This window comes from Hemicordylus capensis, chromosome 4, assembly GCF_027244095.1.
Source record: "Hemicordylus capensis ecotype Gifberg chromosome 4, rHemCap1.1.pri, whole genome shotgun sequence".
Taxonomy (NCBI): Eukaryota; Metazoa; Chordata; class Lepidosauria; order Squamata; family Cordylidae; genus Hemicordylus; species Hemicordylus capensis.
In genome coordinates, this window is record NC_069660.1 from 60,873,163 (window position 1) to 60,895,339 (window position 22,177).

General features: G+C 45.3%; 1 long non-coding RNA gene across 1 annotated transcript in view; it reads left to right on the top strand.

The window, feature by feature from the left end:
* The window catches only part of LOC128325187 (uncharacterized), a 55,340-nt gene extending 33,890 nt beyond the window's left edge, over window positions 1-21,450 (top strand). The window contains exons 2-3 of the long non-coding RNA XR_008307300.1: window positions 13,685-13,952; window positions 21,397-21,450. This is a non-coding gene — a long non-coding RNA (uncharacterized LOC128325187). The remainder of the gene's footprint in view (window positions 1-13,684; window positions 13,953-21,396) is intronic.
* Window positions 21,451-22,177: the final 727 nt, after the last annotated feature.

Genomic DNA, 22,177 nt, shown 5'->3' on the forward strand with positions numbered 1-22,177 from the left:
ATTGCCTAGTAAGGTCATCGGGGGAGATCCAGTTGCTGTTGCCACCGGCTCACATGGTGGTGACCCAAAACCAGTCTTTCTCTAGGGTTGCCCCGAGCTCTGGAACATTCTCCCAAATGATATCAGAATTTCCCCATCTCTTATTGTTTTTAAACAAGTTTTGAAAACACACGTGTTTTATTAGGCTTTTAGTTTATTATGTTTTAAAGTTTTATTTATGGTAATTTTAATCTGTTTTATATGATATTTAGGTTTTACTTGTTGTTTGTTTAAAATGGAAACTGCCCTAAGATATTAGAACATAACTTAAGAACATAAGAACAGCCCTGCTGGATCAGGCCCAAGGCCCATCCAGTCCAGCATCCTGTTTCACACAGTGGCCCACCAAATGCCACTGGGGAGCCCACAGGCAAGAGGTATGTGCATGCCCTCTCTCCTGTAGTTGCTCCCCTGCAACTGGTATTCAAGGCATCGTGCCTCTTAGGCTGGAGGCGGCCCACAGCAACCAGACTAGTAGCCATTGATAGACCTGTCCTCCATGAGTCTGTCTAAGCTCCTTTTAAAGCCATCCAAGCTGGTGGCCATCACCACATCCCATGGCAAGGAATTCCATAGATTAATTATGTGCTGTGTAAAAAAGTGCTTCCCTTTGTTGGTCCTAAATTTCCCGACCTTCAGTTTCATGGGGTGACCCCTGGTTCTAGTCTTGTGAGAGAGGGCGAAAACTTTATCTCTGTCCACCCTCTCTACCCCATCCATTGTATACCACCTTATTATATAAGGCGGTATATAAATGTGATGAATTAATGAATGAATAAATTTAACCAGCGAGCTCCAAGTGGGGTCTGAGCACTGACTTCTAAGCAATAGTTCTTGTGACCTGGAGGGAAGATCACCCAAAGTTATGGGATGAGTTTGTTTCATACAATGAGAACACCTGTACCCAGCCAAAATTGTGTGAGCATTAGGGTGGAGTTATGTCACTTCGTTAGTGATGCCACAGACACTATCCAATCGGCACCCATGACATTCACATGGCCATATTCAACACACAAAAGCAATGATCGTACATTTTCCTCAAAACAAAATATTATCTGAAGACTTGGAAAATGCAATGGTCACAGAAGCACAAACTTGATGGAAGGCATCTGAATCTTACATAACAACACTACAATTGTCCAAAGGCCAAAATAAAATAAAATTAAAATTCCAAAGTCTGGAAGGCCCTGTAGTACATATGACTCTCAACATAGGCTAAATATTAACACAAATGCATCGAATCAAGGGAGCATAGTACTGAGAGAAGTCAGGTTCTCCAGTTCTATCAAATTGGAATGTTTTCTCTCTTTCAGTTCAGAATTGGTTTATTTCAGAGAGAACACAGATGGCTTTCAAGAGAAAAGGAAACCCAGGGATAAAGCAATTACTTTTTCCTTTACCCTTGAGTGTTGAAGAGAGGAGAACACCTGGCTGAGTGAGTTAAGAGAGAAGCAGGATTCATCTTGAGACATATGTGGCAGAGAGATGTATGAGGCTAAGTGGGCTGTCAAAAAGACAGTGAACTGATTATGAAGCGAGAGCTCCCTCATTCGTGGTTGTTTCCGACTAAACATATTCATCCAATGCCCTTGATGGCCATCTGGCAAACAGCTGCAACACCTACACTCCTTTGCTGTTACAGGTGCAGTTAGCAACAGTTAATCTTGGATCCGCTGCTCTGGGAGATCTGATTTCAATCTCAACTCTTAAGCAAAATTAAATGTATAACATTTATAAGATTTAGTGCTTTCCAAGTGGCTTTTAGGAAGCAAGCACATACTAAGGTCTCACCCGCTTCCTCATTCATGGTTTCTAGTTATGCATGGTCAGCTTAATGAGAAGCATAGAGGTGTTCCAGGAAAAAGGAGGGATCTTTCTTTTCTTGGAACATATTCTCACTCAGCCTGGGAAGTCAGCTATCTGGATTGCACAGTGTGTATTTGAATTCACAGCAGTCTCTTTAGCAATGAGGACTAGTGGGTGCCATAAAGGTTAAAACACCCCACAAGTCTAGAATGCAAACAGGATTGGGACCACTTGATCCCCCGGATACTATATCACTATAGCCTTTTTCATACTTTGGGGGTAGTCCACTAGAATGCAGTAAGGCAAGTGAAGGGAGTGTTGTGATGCAGCCCCCCCTAACCTAAGCAGCCCTCCTCAAAGGGCCTTTTAAAGACTCTGAATGGCTCAGGGGCAGAATGTTCATTTGAGCTTCCCCCACTTTTCTCTGACTGGCATATTGTACATTATGCATGCAGTGGAATGTAACATTTATACAGTTGTGCAAGAGCGCCATTGTGCAAGTGCAAACATTGCACAAATGGAGTTATGTAACAGTGCATCCATTATATATGATGGCTACTGTCACACCTTAAGTGGTGCAGTGGGGAAATGCTTGACTAACAAGCAGAAGTTTGCCAGTTTGAATCCCCACTGGTACTACACTGGGCAGCAGCGCTATAGGAAGATACTGAAAGGTATCATCTCACACTGAGTGGGAGAAGGCAATGGTAAACCCCTCCTGTATTCTACCAAAGAAAACCACAGGGCTCTGTGGGCGCCAAGAGTCGAAATCGACTTGAGAGCACATCTTTATCTTTACTTTACTGTCACACAATTCCATTTGTGCAATTTTTGTGCTTGCATTACTGTGCAAAAATTATGTTGCATCATATGTGTAACATTGCACAGTATGTTAGCCACTGTGTCAATAACCCCAAATACTGAAATAACTCTTGAACTTGGGGTTATATTTTAACTGATTAGTTTTACTGCACTGAATGAAAAGGATTGATCTGATCATTTGAAATACCGAATCATACTTTGGATCCCCACCTGCATGTGTGGGCTCTGAGGCAATGGATCCCTTAATCCTCCCCCTACAAGACCCTGCCCTCTACTTATGCATATTCATTGCAGCCCCAATGCATTTCCAGTCATCCCAGACATCTGGAAAAGGGCTATGGTGGCCTCTACACAGGTCTGGCTCCAGATTTCAGGGACGCCTTGACATACTGCCTTTAAGGCCCCTCTACTACCTGGGTGGGCCCCAAGAAAGCTGCTCCATCATGACCACATAAAGGCTATGGGCACAGAGGTCATCTCGGGGCTCTGCCCTGGACCTTCAGCATCTGTTTAACTATGCTGACCCTTCATGCTGCCCTTGCTTCCATGCGTAGCAAGGGGCGTAGCAAGGGGCGTAGCAAGGTTGGAGTGGGCCCAGAGACAAGATTTTAAAATGGGCCCCCTGTCACTGAAGTAAAATTTATATATATAACCTATGTGCCACAATAGAACAGCATCCTAAATTATTTTTTTAAAGGTTTTGTAAACTGTGGATGATGAAAGTCATCTAATGGCACCAGAGAAAGACTAGTTGTTCTGGTAGCTCCAGGTCTTAACACTCCATCAATTTCGGAGGATGAACACAAATGAAGGAAGCCCAGGCGGGTGTGCGGCTGGGGGAGTCAGTCATGTGACTCGCCTCGGGGGAAGGCAAGGCAGTGGGCCCCCAGACAACTGCCTCCCCTTGCCCTATTATAGTTACACCCCTGCTTCCATGCCAGAACTTGAAGCTGGAACCATCAGGTCTATTTAGTTAAGAAAGTCAGCAACCCCAATCAACAACAAATGTGTTGATTGATCACGTGGACAGGAAAGCAGCTTTGCACATGCTGGGGCCTTCCTCTGCCCCCACCTGTTGATCCAAAAGTCTGAACAGAGCTAGGGAGCAGCTCTAATTGGTGGGTCCAATGTCCCTAGGCCCCTGAGGGAGGGGGTGCCCCTGGCTGAGCAATAGCTCACTCTTTGCTCTTGGGAATGGGGAGTGTGTGTGGTATTATTTGGATAGGAGTGAGAAAAAAGGCATGTGGACAATATTTTGTTTTTTGCCATGTCCTTCTGCATCAAAGACACACAGAGAAAAGAAGGCAGGTGGTGGAAGAGGATTGGTGGCCCTCTTCACTTCTTGTGCCAGGTCCACTCCAAGCTTGCTGCCCTCTTGAACAGAGCTGTACATGAATAAACTCTGTACATACAGAGTCTTCATGAACTCTGTACATACAGATGTCTTCAGATATCTGAAGCAATGTGTGGAGCCAGACGGAGCACAAGTAGGTGCCATCTCATTTCCCCCTTCCCATATTTATTGGATGCACATTTTTGGTGTATATAGGGAGAAAAAGGAATAGGGCTTAAAGGGACGAGTAAGAAAAAGACTCAATCAGGTAACAAGACCTTGGTGAAATATAGTGACTATAATAAATCCGACACAATCCTATACATCAGGAGTTCTCACACTTGGGTCCCCAGTGTGAGACCCAATACTACAACTTCCATCATCCCCAGCCACTATGTCCAAAGGGGGATGATAGGAACTGTAGTTCAACATCTTAGTGTAAGCCGCCCTGAGTCACTTTAGGAAGGGCGGTATATAAATCAAACAAACATCTAGGGACCCAAGTTTGATAATCCCAGCTATACACACGTACCTAAGATTAAGTTTTGTTGAACTCTGTAGATTTACTTCTGAGTAGACATGCAAAGGATTGCACTGTAAGACTATGAGTGGTGAGCTGTAGAATCCCTGCCCAAATCTCACCTCAGCCATCGATACACTAGCTGGCCTGAGACAAACTAACAGTCTCAATCCCATATATGTAGTATGTAGACAAGAACATAGACTTTTATGGATCAAGCATAAGTGTTACCCATACCACAGCTGGTTATACGCTTTCCAGAACAAAGGGAAGCTCATCCGCATGAAGTACCTGGTCATAATGGCTTGTAGGAGGAATTATCATGGCTTCTTGCCAACACAATTAATTCCGTCCTCTGTCCTACAGGCAAGACACCTTGAAACTGGTGCTACTCTATGAAGCGTCCCATTTCTGTGATCTAGTGAGTACATACAAATAAACAAATAAAAAAACACCCCAACTCTTCCAGCAACAGTACTTGCCTAGTTACAACATTCATAGGAACACAGGAAGCTGCCATATACTGAGTCAGACCATTGGTATCTAGCTCAGTACTGTCTTCACAGACTGGCAGCGACTTCTACAAAGTTGCAGGCAGGAATCTCTCTCAGCTCTCTCTTGGAGATGCCAGGGAGGGAACTTGGAACCTTCTGCTCTTCCCAGAGCAGCTCCATCCCTTAAGAGGAATATCTTACAGTGCTCACACATGTAGTCTCCCATTCATATGCTACCAGGGCAGACCCTGCTTAGCTAAGGGAACAAGTCATGCTTGCTACCACAAGACCAGCTCTCCTGTCATCTCAGCATAGATGGTGCGGCTTTCTATGGAGCAGGATGAGGTAGAATGAGGCAGTCGCCTCAGGTATGGATGTGGGGAAAGGCTGGACCCCTGCCACCACATGTGGCACTCCACCACCCACTGCCATGGCTCTTCTTTGGCCTGCTGGGCCAACTGTTCATTTTCAGCCTCCTCACTATGCTAGGGGGCATCTCTGTTTTCCCCACTCCCAATTTGTGCCAGGAATGCTCCTATCAGCACTGCCTGGCTTGACAACATACCTTGAGAGATCAGATTTCACCACCATGGCCTCAACAGCGTGGCCTGAGAATTTTGAGCACCCACCCACAGATGGGGGGAGGGCATCATTTCGTCCTAAGCAGAAAAATATTTTGGATCACTCCTGCAGTGTTGCATCCCTTCCAGTGGCTGTTTGCTGAAGTTACATGTGTCTTTTTGAGAATGCGAGCGCCTTTTGGACGGTGAACCATTTTCTCATTCCTTTTGGTACATAAACAGCTTTGAGCTTCTTCTTTTTTTTTTTAGGTGATCTATAAATATGCATCACAATAATAACCACGGTTATTATTACTACTACTAATAAGTTATATTTATTCAAGGCTTATGTTGGCCAGAATAAAAGAGCCCCTGGCCCTGATTATGACCCTCGATAATGCAAGATTTCCTTCCACTGACCTTCTGGCTGCTTCTCTGGGTTCATTTGCAAAGCTCTAAGCTGTACTTCTGTCTTCTTGTTGCTAAGGCTTATCCCAGCAGGATCCTGCTTCTTATAAATGTCCTTCCTAGTCTCACACCGGCATTCCAAGACACCAGGGGAAATAAGTGCAATGAATGTATCTATCTGCCCTACCTGCACATTGCTTCAAGTTAGCCCCAACTAGAACAAACTATGCACATATAAAACTAGCGCTGCAAAATTTAATCAAATCATTGGTTAGATTTATCAATTACAATCATTTTGATTACCTAAAAAGGTGCCCCTACTTAATACATCAGCACATTTTATTTTTTTCACAATTATTTTTCATAAAAATACTTATAAAAACTCAAGATAGCAAGCACCATCTGAAAAAGCGGCATTCCCTCCTGCCCCATTTTCTCTAACAGGAGGCAATGCCTCTTTTCAAGGCAGTGCTTACTATCTGAAGTGTTTATAAGATTATACCTGCCTTTTTTTCCTCATATGGAAAAATGGTTGCATTTTTAATTGATGAATTGACTGAAACTCATATGATCACTCAACTGAGGTTCAGACAATACTTCCCTGGACCACCTCCCTGAAAGAGGTGCTGAAAATGCACCAGTTGTGATATCTTCCACTGATGTCCCATTCCCCGCTACCTGCGTGTCCTTTGTTGTGTGGTGGCTGTTCATCTGAATTGTAGTTTTCAATGTGCGCCAAATGCGAGCTTAAATTAGTGTATGGAGCACATGTACAGCTGCCTTTCAAATGAAAAGTCTGCAATGCTTTTCAGCACCCTGCAATAAATGGGCATGAGGGTGCCAGGATATCTGTGGAACATGTCACGATGGGCGTATGCTTGGTGTGTCCCCCCCACTTTAATTGTGTGAATTGGGGAAGTATTGTCTGAACTGGGCCTTTTATCTCCTTACATTGGTGACAATCCTACATAAGACCAATATATTTTCGTGTAGTCTACACTGCGGTATTCTGTTCTCTTCAGGAGCCATGAAGCAGCATTTCTCCCTCACATCAGATCCTTTACATCAGATTGTAATTCAGTGGCAGAGCTGCTGCTTTCCTTTCATGAAATCCCAGGAATACTTCCCCCCGCCTCCTCTAATAAACCCTGGGGAGCAGATCTCCCCTACTAAACGTTTGAGGAGTTCCCCCCTCATTTTAATGGACTCGCCCAAACATATTTTCTCCCCCAAAATTGCCCCCCCAACACCCCAATTTGAGTGGGGAGTTGTTCCTGAAGCTTTCCCCCTGCCTGCACCCCCGCGTAAAACTGTCAGGTAGCAGAGTTATGGCAAACCTCTGCCTGTGATTCTGGAAAGCTCCTGACAGTCAGGACTGAGAGTGCTGGACTGAATAGACTCTTGGCCTGACTCCCTGCCGATGGAGTGGGAAGGATGGACCGCTGCAACAGCATATAGTGTGCGAGGGAGGATCCAGGAGCTCTGTCTCAACGTAGGAGGTCCACATGATCAGCGTGCTCTTATGCACTTCCTCTGACTTCTCCTCCGGCCCCATGTATACCATGGGGCCAAGAAAACCACTGCATAGCCACAAGGGTGTCTCTCATTTCCATGCTTTCTGTGCTTGTACTTTGCCAGTTACAAAGCAGCATCGTTCCAAGTACATCATGCTAGTTTTTACTGCATGGCTCAGGCTAGATGAAGATCAATCTGTTGATATAAATGAGAAGGGACAGGTTTTTAAATAGCCTGGTGTTTAACGATAGAAGGAAGTTATGTGAAAACAGCAGAGTACGATGCGAGATGTATAACAGATGGTCTTCCTCTATGTTGCAAACTGTCCTCAGTTTTCTATTTCAGGGACCCCAAATCACAGACTTTTCTAGCTTTACAAATTGCCACAGATCAGAATGGATCAAGCCAGATACAGTTCAACACATGCACAATGTACAACACATGTACCCAGGTTCACTTTTAAAATAAACTCAGATACAGTCATTCACTCAAAAACATGTACAGTATGTGTGTAAAGTAGAGTTGTGCCGTTGAGTCGGTGTTGACTCCTGGCAACCACAGAGTCCTGTGGTTGTCTTTGGTAGAATACAGGAGGGGTTTACCATCGCCATCTCCCGCGCAGTATGAGATGATGCCTTTCAGCATCTTCCTATATCGCTGCTGCCAGATATAGGTGTTTCCCATAGTTTTGGAAACATACCAATGGGGATTTGAACCAGCAACCTCTTGCTCCCTAGGCAAGTTACTTCCCCCGCTGCACCATTAGGTGGTATACACCTAAATGCAAACACAATGTAATGTCTGAACAGGATTAGAGCCACTGTTGAAAACAGCAGACCTGCCAACATGTCCCTATTTTCCCATTCACCGGAATGGGAAAATAGGGACATGTTGGCAGGTATGAAACAGGATGCTGGACTAGATTGGATTCTAAGGATCCAGCAGGCAACAGTACATTATAGACAAACAGACAGAGAGAGAGAGAGTCCAGCCAGCTTTTGAATGATAAATGGGAATGGCTTTTTTCTAGCTAGGATTGCAGGATTAAACACCAATAATAAAGAGTTGGAATTGTGATGTCTCAAACAGAGAGAGAAACTTTGTGTTTCACACAACACCAACTTCTTATGAAAATGATACATAAACCTTTATGAAACTGACACACACACAGAGCCATGCAGATATAATGTTCCAGATTTTTACAATAAATTGAAGCCATCATAAGTATGGGATCTCAGAGTTATAGTATTAGCTTCCAGTAAATGAGAAACAATGTGCCAAAGAGTGTACCCCCATAAAAAGTGGGGCTATGAGGCAGGGATGTGTAGCAGCGAGCTTCCAAAATTGTCATGTACCCAAGTTTAAGTTCCACTGCAAGAAAACTAGCAGAAGGAAATAATGATATGTCTAGGTACATGGGTATCACAGCACAAATGCAGCATTTAAACAGCATTCTGATAAAGAAGGAGAAGAGGAGAAACAATAGTTGTCCAGAGAAATTATTTGAGACTGGCATGCAAACTAATCCTAGAAAAGTTGTAACTCTTAAATGAGGCACAGATTTTACCCCAAGAAAACCCAGAAGTGGCACACAAACTAGGAACAATGGGAAAGTATTCTTCCACTCTGTGCATGATTAGTGTGGATATATTCTAAGAGGACAATGTCCCTTACTAGATCTGTCCAGGCATTTCAAGGAGCATTTGCGGGGAAGTGGATGCCTGTTTAATGACATTGCTAGGAAAGCTCAGGAAGCAGAGCCTTTTCAGGATACCAGCTGGGACAAGCTGACCCTCTTACCCTGGATGGGGTGCAGATTGCTCCAGCACTTCCTTGAATGTTCTGGGCTATATCCCAGGGAAAATACAGGCATACCTATGTCTCTCCCATCCTTATGGCCCCATTATGATCAGTGATTTATTCTCTCCCTACAAATGTCAGCACATACTTTATTTCCCTTCTGGCTCTGCAGGAGAAAAGGATAATATGCCAAAACCTCACCAAGACAGACTCGATTCCTGCTTTGGAAAACACTCTTATTCTCATCCATCCGAGGTGCAGTTGTTAAAAGGAAAGTTGAGTGCATTTTTTTCTTTTTGCAGGAGTAACAATTTACTCATAATACACACTGGTCTTGATTTTGGCTGTAAAACATTGAGTTCAGCTGACAGAATGCCTCATAAACCTTCTAGTGCTGAGATACAGAAGACTCTGATTTACTCTTGAGTATCTGATCTGTGACAAAAAAACAGCATACACTGTGCATTTGGGACACTCCACCTCTGGGTTCTCTCAGTGACATGGGGACAACCCTCTCCTCCAAACCCATGATGTATATTTTTGTTTACTATGCAACTACTGAGCAGTTGCCTTTGCCCGAAGCTGGGACCAGGCTATTGCATTCTCTCTCAGGTGGGGGAGTTGTAACGCGGGGCATGATTTTTGTGCAGAGGTGCTTTCAAAAAAGCAACTCCTCCTGTTCCCTGTAACAGGGACAATTTAATATTTATTTATTTATTATATTTATATACCACCTGATATGTGTATCTCTAGGCGGTGTATAAAATTTAAAACACAACAAATACAGAACAGACTAAAAACAATTAAAACAATTTCACAGAATAAAAAGTTAAAACAATTCCATGGGATAAAAACTAACCGTTTAAAATTAATTTCAGTTAAAAGCCTAGAAAACAGGAATATCTTGAGGGTCTTCCTAAAAGCAAACAGAGAAAGAGATGCTCTTATTTTGACAGGGAGCATATTCCAAAGCCTCAGGGCAACCACAGAGAAGGCCCGGTCAAGCGGCAACCGTAACCGGACCTCTCCTGTCCAGAGAAGGTGCTCTCTTAAGTACCCTGAACACCTTAAGTGGCTCAGCAGGGAAATGCTTGACTAGCAAGCAGAAGGTTGCCAGTTTGAATCCCCGCTGGTACTATATCAGACAGCAGCGATATAGGAAGATGCTGAAAGACATCATCTCATACTGCGTGGGAGGAGGCAATGGTGAACCCCTCCTGTATTCTACCAAAGAAAACCACAGGGCTCTGTGGGCGCCAGGAGTTGAAATCGACTTGATGGCACACTTTACCTTAAGTACCCAGGAACCAAGCTGTTGAGGGCTTTATGGATAATAACCAGCACTTGGTATTTTGTTCTGCAGCCAGTTCCATTCTTTTAAAATCAGTGTTATACAGTCCCTTCAGGTTGTCCCAGAGAGACCAACCTGGCTGCCTCATTCTGTACCAATTATAGTTTCTGGACCACATACAAAGGCAGACCCATGTAGAATGCATTACAGTAGACAAGTCTGGAGGTTACCAGCATATGCACCACTGTTTTAAAGACATTTTCCTCCAGAAAATGACACTGACGTTTCAGACAAAGCTGATAAAAAGTACTCCTGGCCACTGCATCAACCCATGAAACCAGAGAGAACTTTGGATCCAGGAGCACTCCCAAGCTATGTACCGGTACCTGATCTTTCACAGGAGGAGGAGTAACCCCATCCAGAACAGGCAGATCTAAACCATCTCTTGGGTCCCGACCTCTCACAGACAGTACCTCCATCTTATTTGGATTCAACTTCAGTTTGTTATCCCTAATTCAACCAATTACTGCCTCTAGGAAGGCATTTAGGGAAGTTATACCATTTCCTGATGAGGTCAATATGGAGAAATAGATTTGGGTATCACCAGCATATTGATAACACACCCTGCACCAAACCTCCTGATGATCTCTCCCAGCAGTTTCATGTAGATGTTAAAAAGCACTGTGGATGGAATGAAGCCTAGAGATGTGTGAACTGTCTTGAGGTTGAGCTGGTTCACCATCAAACTGGGCTAGTTTGATGGCTCACTCTTGAGCCAAACTGGGACCAGTTCTGTTCAGCTCGACCTTGGAGGTTCAAAAACAAACTTACTGCCCAGTCCAGTGGGCTCCAGAATGGGCACGCAAATGGCCAGTGCACAGGACAACTCTTCACCAAAGTCTCAAAAGGCTGCTTACTTGTGCAAGTGCTCTGCTCTCTGAAAAGGCCTGTAAATGGGCTGAATCAGCCCTAAAAAAACTGGGGGAGGCTGGCGGGGGGTGCAGGGACTATTGGACACCACCCACCCATGTGGTTGTGGCAGCAACCCCCGAAGGCCACCAGACCGGGCAGTAAGTTTTGTAAAAATAATTTGTTTTGTTTTGTTTTGTTTTGTTTTGTTTTGTTTTGTTTTGTTTTGTTTTGAACCCTCACCCTGAGCCGGGCCTGAACCATTTCAGCCTCAAGCTGAACTGGGGCCCAGCTCGACGTGCACAGAACCGAACCAGGCCCGGTTCGATTCAAACCAAACCAAGCTTCCTGTTTCCATGCACACCCCTAATTGAGTCTTGTGAAACTCCAAATTTTAGTGCTTGCTTTGCAGAGTAGCAGTCTCCAAGCATACCATTTTGAATAAACCAGAGAGGTAGGAACGGAACCACTATAAAACAGTGCCACCCACATGTTGTTGACTATAACTCCCATAATCACGAGCTGCAATGGCCTTTGCAGCTTGGGATAGTGGCAAAGGCCATATAGCCATATGGCAAAGGCAGCTGGGGATTATGGGCGTAGTCAATAACACATGGGAATCCCTGTTACAGGGAACACAGCTTTTCACCTAAAAACAGATGTGATGCAGCCCCCTACAATGACTGTATCATTTCAATGGCTGAGCATTTGAATCAGTCCTTCTTCCATCTTCCTGACATTTGTGCTTAGAACTTGTGTCTTGCCTCTCCATAGCTTTTCTGACAGGTATGACCCATACTGAGTGTTGTGTATTTCTAATGCTGCAATCATACTGGGAGTATCTCAGTATCTCAGCTGAGAACACAGGAGGACTTACCTTTGAGTAAACATGTAGACAATCAGAAGAACATCTCTACTTGTGATGGAAAGTAGGCTCCTTCACATGATCCTAAACAGGGTTGGAGGAACACTCAGAAAGGCTAGGAGTGTCGTGCTCCTGCTCTGTGGTTGTGTGAATTCAAAATGCAAGTTAGGAGGAGGGGAGAGCGATTGTGTGGGAGTTGTGTGTTGGGTAGGATGGCTTTTCACCCACCCTCGTTAAAATGCTGGGGATGGAATGTGAGTAGGGCACTCCTGTCCTACGCAGCTCCCACACCATCCCTCCCCGCTCCTCCTCCCTTTTTTTTTGAGTGCACGCAATCACGGATTGAGAGTGCACACAACTCTCATACCCTGGCTGGGTGCTCCTCCGACCCTGTGAATGAGCCTGGTGTGTGCTGAAGGGCTGGAATAAGATAGTCCCATCCACGTAAGTGATATGTTCAAATATGACATGAAGTGTAATGTGCTTGATGCACTGACTCACTTCATCACTAGAGTTGCATATCCCAAACTCTCCCCCCCCAACCCACTTTGTTAATGAAATGTGTATTGCTTTGGAAATCTGTGGAGATGCACCTCCTAACTGGGAGATCATTCCTACTACCCTGTACAGCTGGCTGACAGCCTGGTGAACCAATTGGCAAGACTCCTGAAATCCACTGGTGAATTTCCTCTCACCGCTCAAAAATTTGCCTCATCACCCATCCACTGAGCTATTGTGCTATGCATTGTTGTACTAATCCTCTAATTCTGGCTTCTCATCAGCACATTAATCCACTGTGGCATGTGTCCACTGACGCCTTATGTAATGAGCCAAATATAACCATCTTCTGTCAACCTAAATGTCCCAGTGCCTATACTGTGTCCCACAGCCAGGATCATAATCTGTGAGCCATATCTGTGAGCCTCTCCCTCTATTTACTAGGCTTAGAAACCACATACAGTGTCCAGGTGCTATAAGACAACCTGCAGACTCTTGGATATCTTAAGAAATTCTGAGTTGTTGTTTTTTTAATCCTGCCTCTCCTGGGATGGGTGTGTGTGATTCTGCTTGCCCTCCATACATGCAGTGCATAAAATGGAACATATTTGTACTAAAGTTGGGAATCACTATACTAGTAGCCCAAATGCCTCAGGGGGTGGTGGTTAAAAAAAAAAATCAAATTTCATGATTTTAAAAACCCATTTCACTGCTTTGAATGAGTAACTGGAACATGCGCTTGTGCTCAGCTATATGATGCAGTGGCAAGAAATGGGAAATCTGAGTGTGCACCCAGTCTAAAATTATTAATTTTTTTCCTGCAGGGCTTCTATTACTGTTAGAACTGCAAAACAAAGGTCCAGCAGTTCACACTGTTTCTGTCATGCGTATTCAGTGATGGGGAAAGCTTCGCTGGAATGAATTCCTGCTTGTCACACAACTGTTCAAGCAACAGGAGCCTTGCCTGGAAAAAAAACCCATGCACATATCTGGCTCCCAGATTACAAAAGGAGACTTCCAGGCAGGCTTGGACCTTGGCCTTTCATTTCAAGATCTATGCTCCGGCTGACTCACAGATTTTTCACACATGATGTGAGTAATCATTTCAGTTTATTTTTATTTCACACACACGCAGCCATCCACCAAGAGTCAGTACAACGCACCAGCCAGTCAGCATGTAAATCCTGTGGACTACCTGCTGCTCAGTCTGTAAAGCAACCACAGCCCTTGACTCATGGAGTGTCTCTTGTCTGCCACAAGGGCACTGAAGAGGTTTCTCAATCCTGCACCCAGCCCTGGCCAATTCTCTAGATGAGTCAAAACAGAAGAAACACTGTCTGATGAGTCTCACCCTAGTAGCCCATCTGCTTGCTTCTAAGCCCCTATTAGGCACTGCTTCAGTTCAGTCAGCTCCAGGCTTACTCACGAACGAGTTTCTTCTGAAAGCTGCCATGCTCAGGAAATGCACTAGGCAGGAAACAGACTGGAACCAGTTTCCTTTCCCGTGGGGGAAGGAGATGATAAGCCTACAGAGAGGGTGGAGCTGCACATTACACAGATGGAAGAGCATGGTGCAAGGATGTTATTCTTGGGTCGTGGGAGGAGGAGGATTGCCAGCAAGGAGGCTCCAGGCCCTTGGGCAACGAGGCAGCCAGCCACTCCCTAGGAGAGACTAATTGTTTCCCTTTTTGAACAGCAAAAAGGAGCAGCCGTTTTCAAAGAGCAGCAGCAAGCAGGCAGGAATGGATCTGAGAGTTTTCCGGTCCGGAGGAGAGCTCCATTTCTGAATAGGGATGAACATGAGTGGGTGGGAATGTAGCCGTGACCTTTACTGGCCACTTGGTTATGATGAGAAGCAGAAAAGGGATGGAGAGGATCTGTGTGCCTGTGGGCTGGACTCGCTCTGCTCCTTTTGCTGGCAACAAGGTTTGGGTCTCCTGCAAACGGTTGCATACTTTATTGGTTAAGCAACTGTTGGATAGATTGATTTCAGCTGGCTGAAGATACCAGGATAGGCAACAATATATTTTAAAACAGATTAAAACATTAAATATGGCCATTTTAATGCACACCAAACCAATTTAATTCCATCAGCCTAGTGACAGCCAACATAAGAAAGCAGAGGCAACTGGTGCCCACCAAGTTGTGAGGGAGATAGCAGTTCCACCACACTGCCAAGCTATTTCTAGCATACCCTATCTTGGCTCCATCCCCACCAAAACATCTCCTACATGCTCTGCCCAGATCTGCCTGAGGAAGCCTCTCCTATTGCCATGTATGCTAAACTGAGCTTCCATGTTCAGAGACAATTTTCCTGCACATATCAGTTGCTTAAGACAAACAGTGGAGGGTGGGGGTTGGGTGCTGTTGTGTACTTTTCAAAAGCATTTGGCTGTCCACAGTTGGAATGGGAACCAGAATAGACTAGATGGCATGGTGGAAGACACCAGTGCGTGGCTGCTGATTGGACAGCAGCTGCCCATCTTAAATATTGTGTGCCCACCTGGAGGCAGACAGTGTCATAGCGATACTGAGGGCAGGCCTGGGTGAGATTTAGAGAGTTCCCCACCACGGCCCATCACTCCCACTGCTCATCCTGCTCATATAAATACCACTCGCATGTTGCTTGGCCAGCTAGCCTGCCTCCCTTTGCTGGCCATGACACGGTCTAACGACATCACAGTACTGGTCTGAGCGAGCTCAGTGACGTCATTAGACTGCATCACGATTGGCAAAGGGAGGCAGGCCAACAACCGAGCCTCTCAATCATGGAAGTGCCTGCCATCACACTTACAACATTCGTCTCTTCAGATGAACACTGTACACGTGAGTGGCGCATGCAGTGTTCAGAGTCAGACACATACAGAGTCAGGCAGGACTTCCAGAGGCTGTAGGCAAGCACAGCCTCCATTACATAACATCTGAATAGGACTAGAGAAGCCCTCTTCAGACATTGAGGCTATGTATACAATCAGAGGGCAGGATGCAGTAAACTTACCTTCCCCCCAGACGATCCCAGAATGGTGGTGAAAAGCACAGACCATTCTCCCATACAATTCATGCTGCTGTGTGCTGTGCAGATCTCAAGAATCCAGGATAATGCATCCCACCCTCACATATCCCACAATGCACTGTGAAACGAGCATGGTGCATTGGGGAATACAGGCACTCTAAGCACCTGTCTCTGTGTCCGCTCAGGTTGCAAGCAGTCTAAGCAGTCTCACACAACCTTGCAACCAGGGTTAAGAATGCACTTGCAATACCATCTACAATGGTATCCTTCTGGAGAGCCTGAAGGGGTTGGGAGTGGGAGGCATGGTTTTGCAGTGGTTCTGCTTCTACCTCTTGGGTAGGTTCCAGATGGTGTCATTTGGAGACCATTGCTCTTCAAAACAAGAGCTCTGGTATGGAGTCCTGCAAGGCTCCAGACTGTCTCCAATGCTTTTTAACATCTACATGAAACTGCTAGGAGAGAGCATCAGGGGATTTGGTGCAAGGTGTTATCAGTATGCTGATGACACCCAAATATATTTCTCCATGTCAACTTCATCAGGAAATGGCATAACTTCCCTAAATGCCTGCCTAGAGGCGGTAATGGGCTGGATGAGGGAGAACAAACTGAGGCAGAATCCAAGCAAGATGGAGGTACGCATTGCGGGAGGTCGAGACTTAGGAAGTGGTTTTGTTCTGGATGGGGTTGCACTCCCTGTTCTGCCTGTTCTGGACGGGGTTGCACTCCCCTGGAAAGAGCAGGTACATAGTCTGGGAGTACTTCTGGACCCAAACCTCCTCTGGTTTCTCAGGTTGAGGCAGTGGCCAGGAGTGCTTTCTATCAGCTTTGGCTGATCCACCAGCTGCGTCCATTACTGGAAATAAATGACCTTAAAACAGTTGTGCATATGCTGGTAATATCCAGGCTTGACTACTGCAATGTGCTCTACATTGGGTTGCCTTTGTACACAGTTTGGAAACTGCAGTTAGTACAGAATGCAGTAGCCAGGTTGGTCTCTGGGATTCATTCATTCATTCATTCATTCAATTTCTGTACCACCCTTCCAAAAATGGTTGCCCGAAGAGATCATATTACACCCATTTTAAAAGACACTGGCTGCCAGTGGGTTTCCAGGCAAAATACAAAGTGCTGATTATTACCAATAAAGCCCTAAATGGCTTGGGTCTGAGGTATTTAAGTGAATGCCTTCTTCTTCATCAACCTCACCACCTGTTAATCTGTGGAGGTCCAGTTGCAATTGCCACCGGCTTGGTTGGTGGCGGCTCAAACCCGGCCTTTTCTTGAGGCCTTTTATAGACTCTAGAACATTCTTCCTAATGAAATTAGAGTCTCTCCTTCTCTGAATGTTTTTAAGAAGGACTTAAAAACTTACCTGTTTAGTCAGGCTTTTAGTTTATAGTTTTAAAGCTTTGGTTTTAGAGTTTTTATTGTATTTTAAATTGTTTTAATTATGTTAATGATTTAATGGTTTTATATTGTGAAATGCCCAGGGACTTTTTTGTATTATTATTATTATTATTATTATTATTATTATTACATTTCTATACCGCCTTTCATTAAAACAATCCCAAGGTGGTTCACACAAAAGTTAAAATATGACTACATAAATTATACAATTAAAATATCAGCTAGAATATAAAAATACAAATCTGATTAAAAGATTAAAAAACCAATCACAATATAACTATAAAAGATTCAAAACAGTAAGAACAATCATATAAAAGCCTGGGTAAAAGGCCAAGATTTCACACGCTTTCTAAAAACTGTGATGGAGGTTGAGGAGTGGATGGCCACCAGGAGAGCATTCCAGAGTCTGGGGTGGTATATAAATGTACTCAATAAATACATACATACATGCAATAAAAGGCCAGGTCCAAAATGTGGGTTAGGCGCTGCATCAGCTCCAGCCAGGATCTGCCTCGATCCCAATGCTGCACACGAGCAGCCTAACCAGGGCTGGGCTGCCCTAGCCTGGGTTAGGCTGCTCGTGAGAACAGCCTTAATAGGTTGTATCTGTGTTCACATGTCCGTACCTGTTTTTGTGTGAGTGACTGTACCTAAATTCATTTTAAAAGTGAACCTGGATACAGATATTCCTCCCTATATCCTGAAATGCAGGATACAGATAAGGTTATAAGAACAGCCCTGCTGGATCAGGCACAAAGCCCATCTAGTCCAGCATCCTGTTTCACACAGTGGCCCACCAGATGCCTCTGAGAAGCCACAGGCAGGAGTTGAGGGCATGCCTCTCACCTGCTGCTGCTCCCCTGCAACTGGTATTGAGAGGCATCTGCCTCTGAGGCTGGAGGTGGTCCATAGACACCAGACTAGTAGCCTTTGATAGAGCTGTCCACCATGAATCTGTCTAATCCCCTTTTAAAGCCATCCAAGCTGGTGGCCATCACCACATCCCATGGCAAAGAATTCCATAGATTAATTATGCATTGTGTGAAAAAGTACTTCCTCTTATTGGTCCTAAATTTCCCGACCTTCAGTTTCATGGGGCGACCCCTGGTTCTAGGGTTGTGAGAGAGGGAGACAAATTTCTCTCTGTAATAGGAAGTGTACTGCTGTACTTGTGTTCAACATAACATGTGACTAATTGTACCTGTATACAGATCTGTAGCTGTGTGCAGAATGGATAAGTGTTGAACATCACGTGTGAATAGGGTTGGAGAAGGGTTCTCATTTTACCTGCAGACCAACCATCCCTTTGACCCAACATTTGCTGTTGCCACACTCATTTTACAGAATGAAGAGTGACAAAGCCGAGACACAAATTACTTGCCCAAGACCACAAACTGAGGACAAACCATATGAGGATAGTGATCCCCCAGACAGCCACCCTCCAAATTTTTTTCGATTTTCAAAACTTGACCCAGCACTTGCTGCAGTGCCATGGTATGCCACTCTCCCAATCGCTCCTTGCCCCACTTCTCGTGTTTGCAGAGACAAAAGCAGATACAAATCCAGGCAGCCTTCCAAAGCTTTGCTGCACATTCCCCCCCCCAACCACCCCACCATATAATTAGTACAGAGAATTCCCTGCCACAAGGTGTGGTGATAATTAGGCAAATTCACAGAGAACAGCTCTGTCAACAGCTATTATCCAGGAACTATGGAACGAAACTCCCTGTTCAGAAGTAGAATCCCTTCAAGTAGCAGACGCTAGAGACAAACAGCAGCAGAAAGCCTTCACCTTCTTGTGAAGCTTTAAAAGCTGGCATCTGGCTCACCTACATCCCCACAAACATTAATTCTCTTAGGAACATAGGAAGCTACCTTATACCAAGTCAGACCGTTGGTCCATCTAGCTCAGTATTATTCTGTAGGGATGTGCATGGAACTGGCTGGCCCGGTTCTGTTTGGGTCCGGAATGTACTCGAACCCAACTGTCAGCAATCTGGCCACCCAGAAGGGAAGTCCAGGAAGATAGTCCACAATACAAACTGGGCTGCAGAAACGAAACACGGCTCGGAATAGTTCTTTATATCAGGCTCGGGCTGAAAGCTGTCGACACGAGGGTTGGCAAATGTTGTCTTCCAGCAGCTAACAGAAAGCTGTCTACGTGCTTTATAGTCCAAGCTGATAACTCTCAGCTGGCAGGGATTCAAGGCTTATCAGCCCTCTGCAAGAGGCATTTACTCCTCCTGATAGTTTCCAGCTGTGCTCTCCGCCTTGTGACACGCCGTTGCTGTGGAGTCAGTGGGGGTTGCCCACACAGCTCATCCTCCAGTCTGTCCGTTGCTGTCTCCGCTGCCCCAGACTGATGTGCCTGCTCCGAAACATCAGCCGGACCTTCCTCAGCCATCTCTTGGGAACTGACAGCTGGGCTCTGCCCCTCAGGCACCCCTGCATTGGCTGAAAGGCTGTCAGCCTGCCCTTCCTCCTCGCTATCTGAGATCGAGGGTGTGACACCGACCAGGCCAGTTCGGTCCGGCACCCCCTCGAACCCCACCCCAGTTCGGTCCAGTCCGGGGGTTTGTGGGCCATTTATTTGGGGGGGTTGTTTTTGTTTTAATTAACCTTACTCCCCTCGGGGGAGTTCCTGGAGGCGGCGAGGGTGTGTATGTGTGTCTGCAGCTGTTTCCCCTCTCCCTGCTGGCTCTTTTCATGCCCCCATTCAGCTGTTCGGCCGCTCTTCGGCCAGTTTTCAGCCTTCTCCCGGTGGCGTGGTGGCCATTTTGGAGGCTGCGTGCCTGCGCACTTGGCCTCTGCAGGAGGTGGTTTGGTTCAACCCTCAACAGTCAAACCAAATAGGTTTGACATTGAACATGTTCAACATAGAACCTGTTTGCACATCCCTACTACACTGATCGACAGTGGTTCTGAAGTCTCTCCCAACCCTACCTAGAGATACTGCCAGGCAGAGATTAAACCTGGGAGTCCTTCTGTGTGCAAAGCAGGTGCTCTGTCACTGAGCTACAGCCCCCTCTCCGAAGGAGAATCTCTTACAGCAGTCAGTGCTCACATGGAGTCACCCATCCAAATATAAACCAAAGTGAACATGCTTATAAAGGGGACAAGTCGTGCTTGCTACCACATGACCAGCTCTCCACCTTTTCTCTCCTCTCTGCTTCCCCAAAAGAAAATCCCATTTTTTCTTGTTTATCTCCAGCTTTGATTCCCCTACTCTTTTTCAGGCACTCAGTCCAATCCCCATTTTTCTCACTCAGCAAGGAATCAGTTGCCAGGAGTACTAGATTTAGGCTCAAGCTAAGTAAGCTACAGCTTAGGTCCTCACATTATGAGGGGCCCCTGAAGACCACAAAATGACTAATTTTCAAGTTTTATATAGTTAGGTAAAAAATAAAGGAGAAAGGGGGAAAAGACTCTAAAACAGACATTATTGTTCTGTTAAGGCAAAAAATATATTTATATGGCTACAAAAATATCAGATTGATTTTATCAGTCTTTGCAGAATAACTGTAAATTATATTAAAAAAATTTATACCAGGGCATGGTTAACATCAACACCCACTACTTGCCAACACAGTTAGAGGCAGCCTCTTCAGACAAATGCTGCTGTAACCATGAGCAGTGAGGATGGGGTGAGTGATACACCTGAGTGGAACTTCCAGCCCGTTATGTAATGTTATGGGGCCTTTTAAGCTTGATATAGCTTAGGGCCCCTCAGCATGGGGTGAAGAACAGGTTTTGTGGTAGCAAGCATGAATTGTCCTCTTTGCTGAGCAGGGTCCATCCTGATTTACATTTGAAAGGGAGACATGTGTGAGCACTGTAAGATATTCCCCTCGGGTTGGGGCTACTTTGGGTAGAGCATATGCATGCAGAAGGTTCCAAGTTCCCTCCCTGGAATCTCCAAGATAGGCTGAGAGAGACCCTTGCCTGCAACCTTGGAGAAGCTGCTGCCAGTCTGTGTAGACAATACTGAGCTAGATATAGACCAATGATCTGACTCTGTATAAGGCAGCTTCCTATGTTCCATGCCATAATCCGGCCCTAGTTGCCAGGAGGAGCTCTCCGCTTCAGCCATCCTAATGCCTCTGTTCTTGCTTTCAGTTTCCAGGAGCTTTTCCAGACGAGTGACTCTACTGCAGCAGGAAGTGTCTAAAGTTAAGCCATTTTGAGCTCTGTACCAAAGTGCTCCTTTTTTAGGACACGTATAATGTGCAGTATCTGTGAATTGTCATGAGCAAAGCTGAATAATGCCATCGGCTGTATGAACGACGCCTTCTGTCACTGTCCTGACGTCGCGGTAATGGTTCCCTCATATGAACTCCCCCACCCCACCCCAAGTCCAAATGTAGCAAAGCTGCATTCAGTCGCCCTCTGGAGAAGCCCCAGGCAGGAGAACAAAGGCACAACATTTAAAATGGGCAGCTTCTGCTCAGTCAGCAACCACATGCCAGGTACCTGTGCTGCACTCAATGCTAGTTTATAGAAGCAGGCAGGGAGCAAGCTGTGTGAATCCTTTCTTTGCTCCTGCACTGGCACCATCCATGGTTCCCCTTTCAAATGTAAAGACACACACATTTAAACAGCAACTTGTGCCAATCACACACCTGGACATATTGATCTTTAAGTGTTGAGCTGGTTTCGGGTTTCGGTGTGTGTGTGTGTGTGTTGGCTTTTTCAAAAAACGACAGATTTTGCAGCGCTAAGAAGCTGCCATTGCAAGAAAGGTTGGAGTTCTGAGCATATGTAACAACAAAAATGAAAACAAGCCCCTTTGAATTCAGTGGGTCTTTCTTCAGATTGCATTTGTTTACTAAGATTTGAGTGAAAATCTTGCCCTGTTTCTTCCAGGTTTTCAAGCTAGGGCTTGACCATTAGGGTTGTC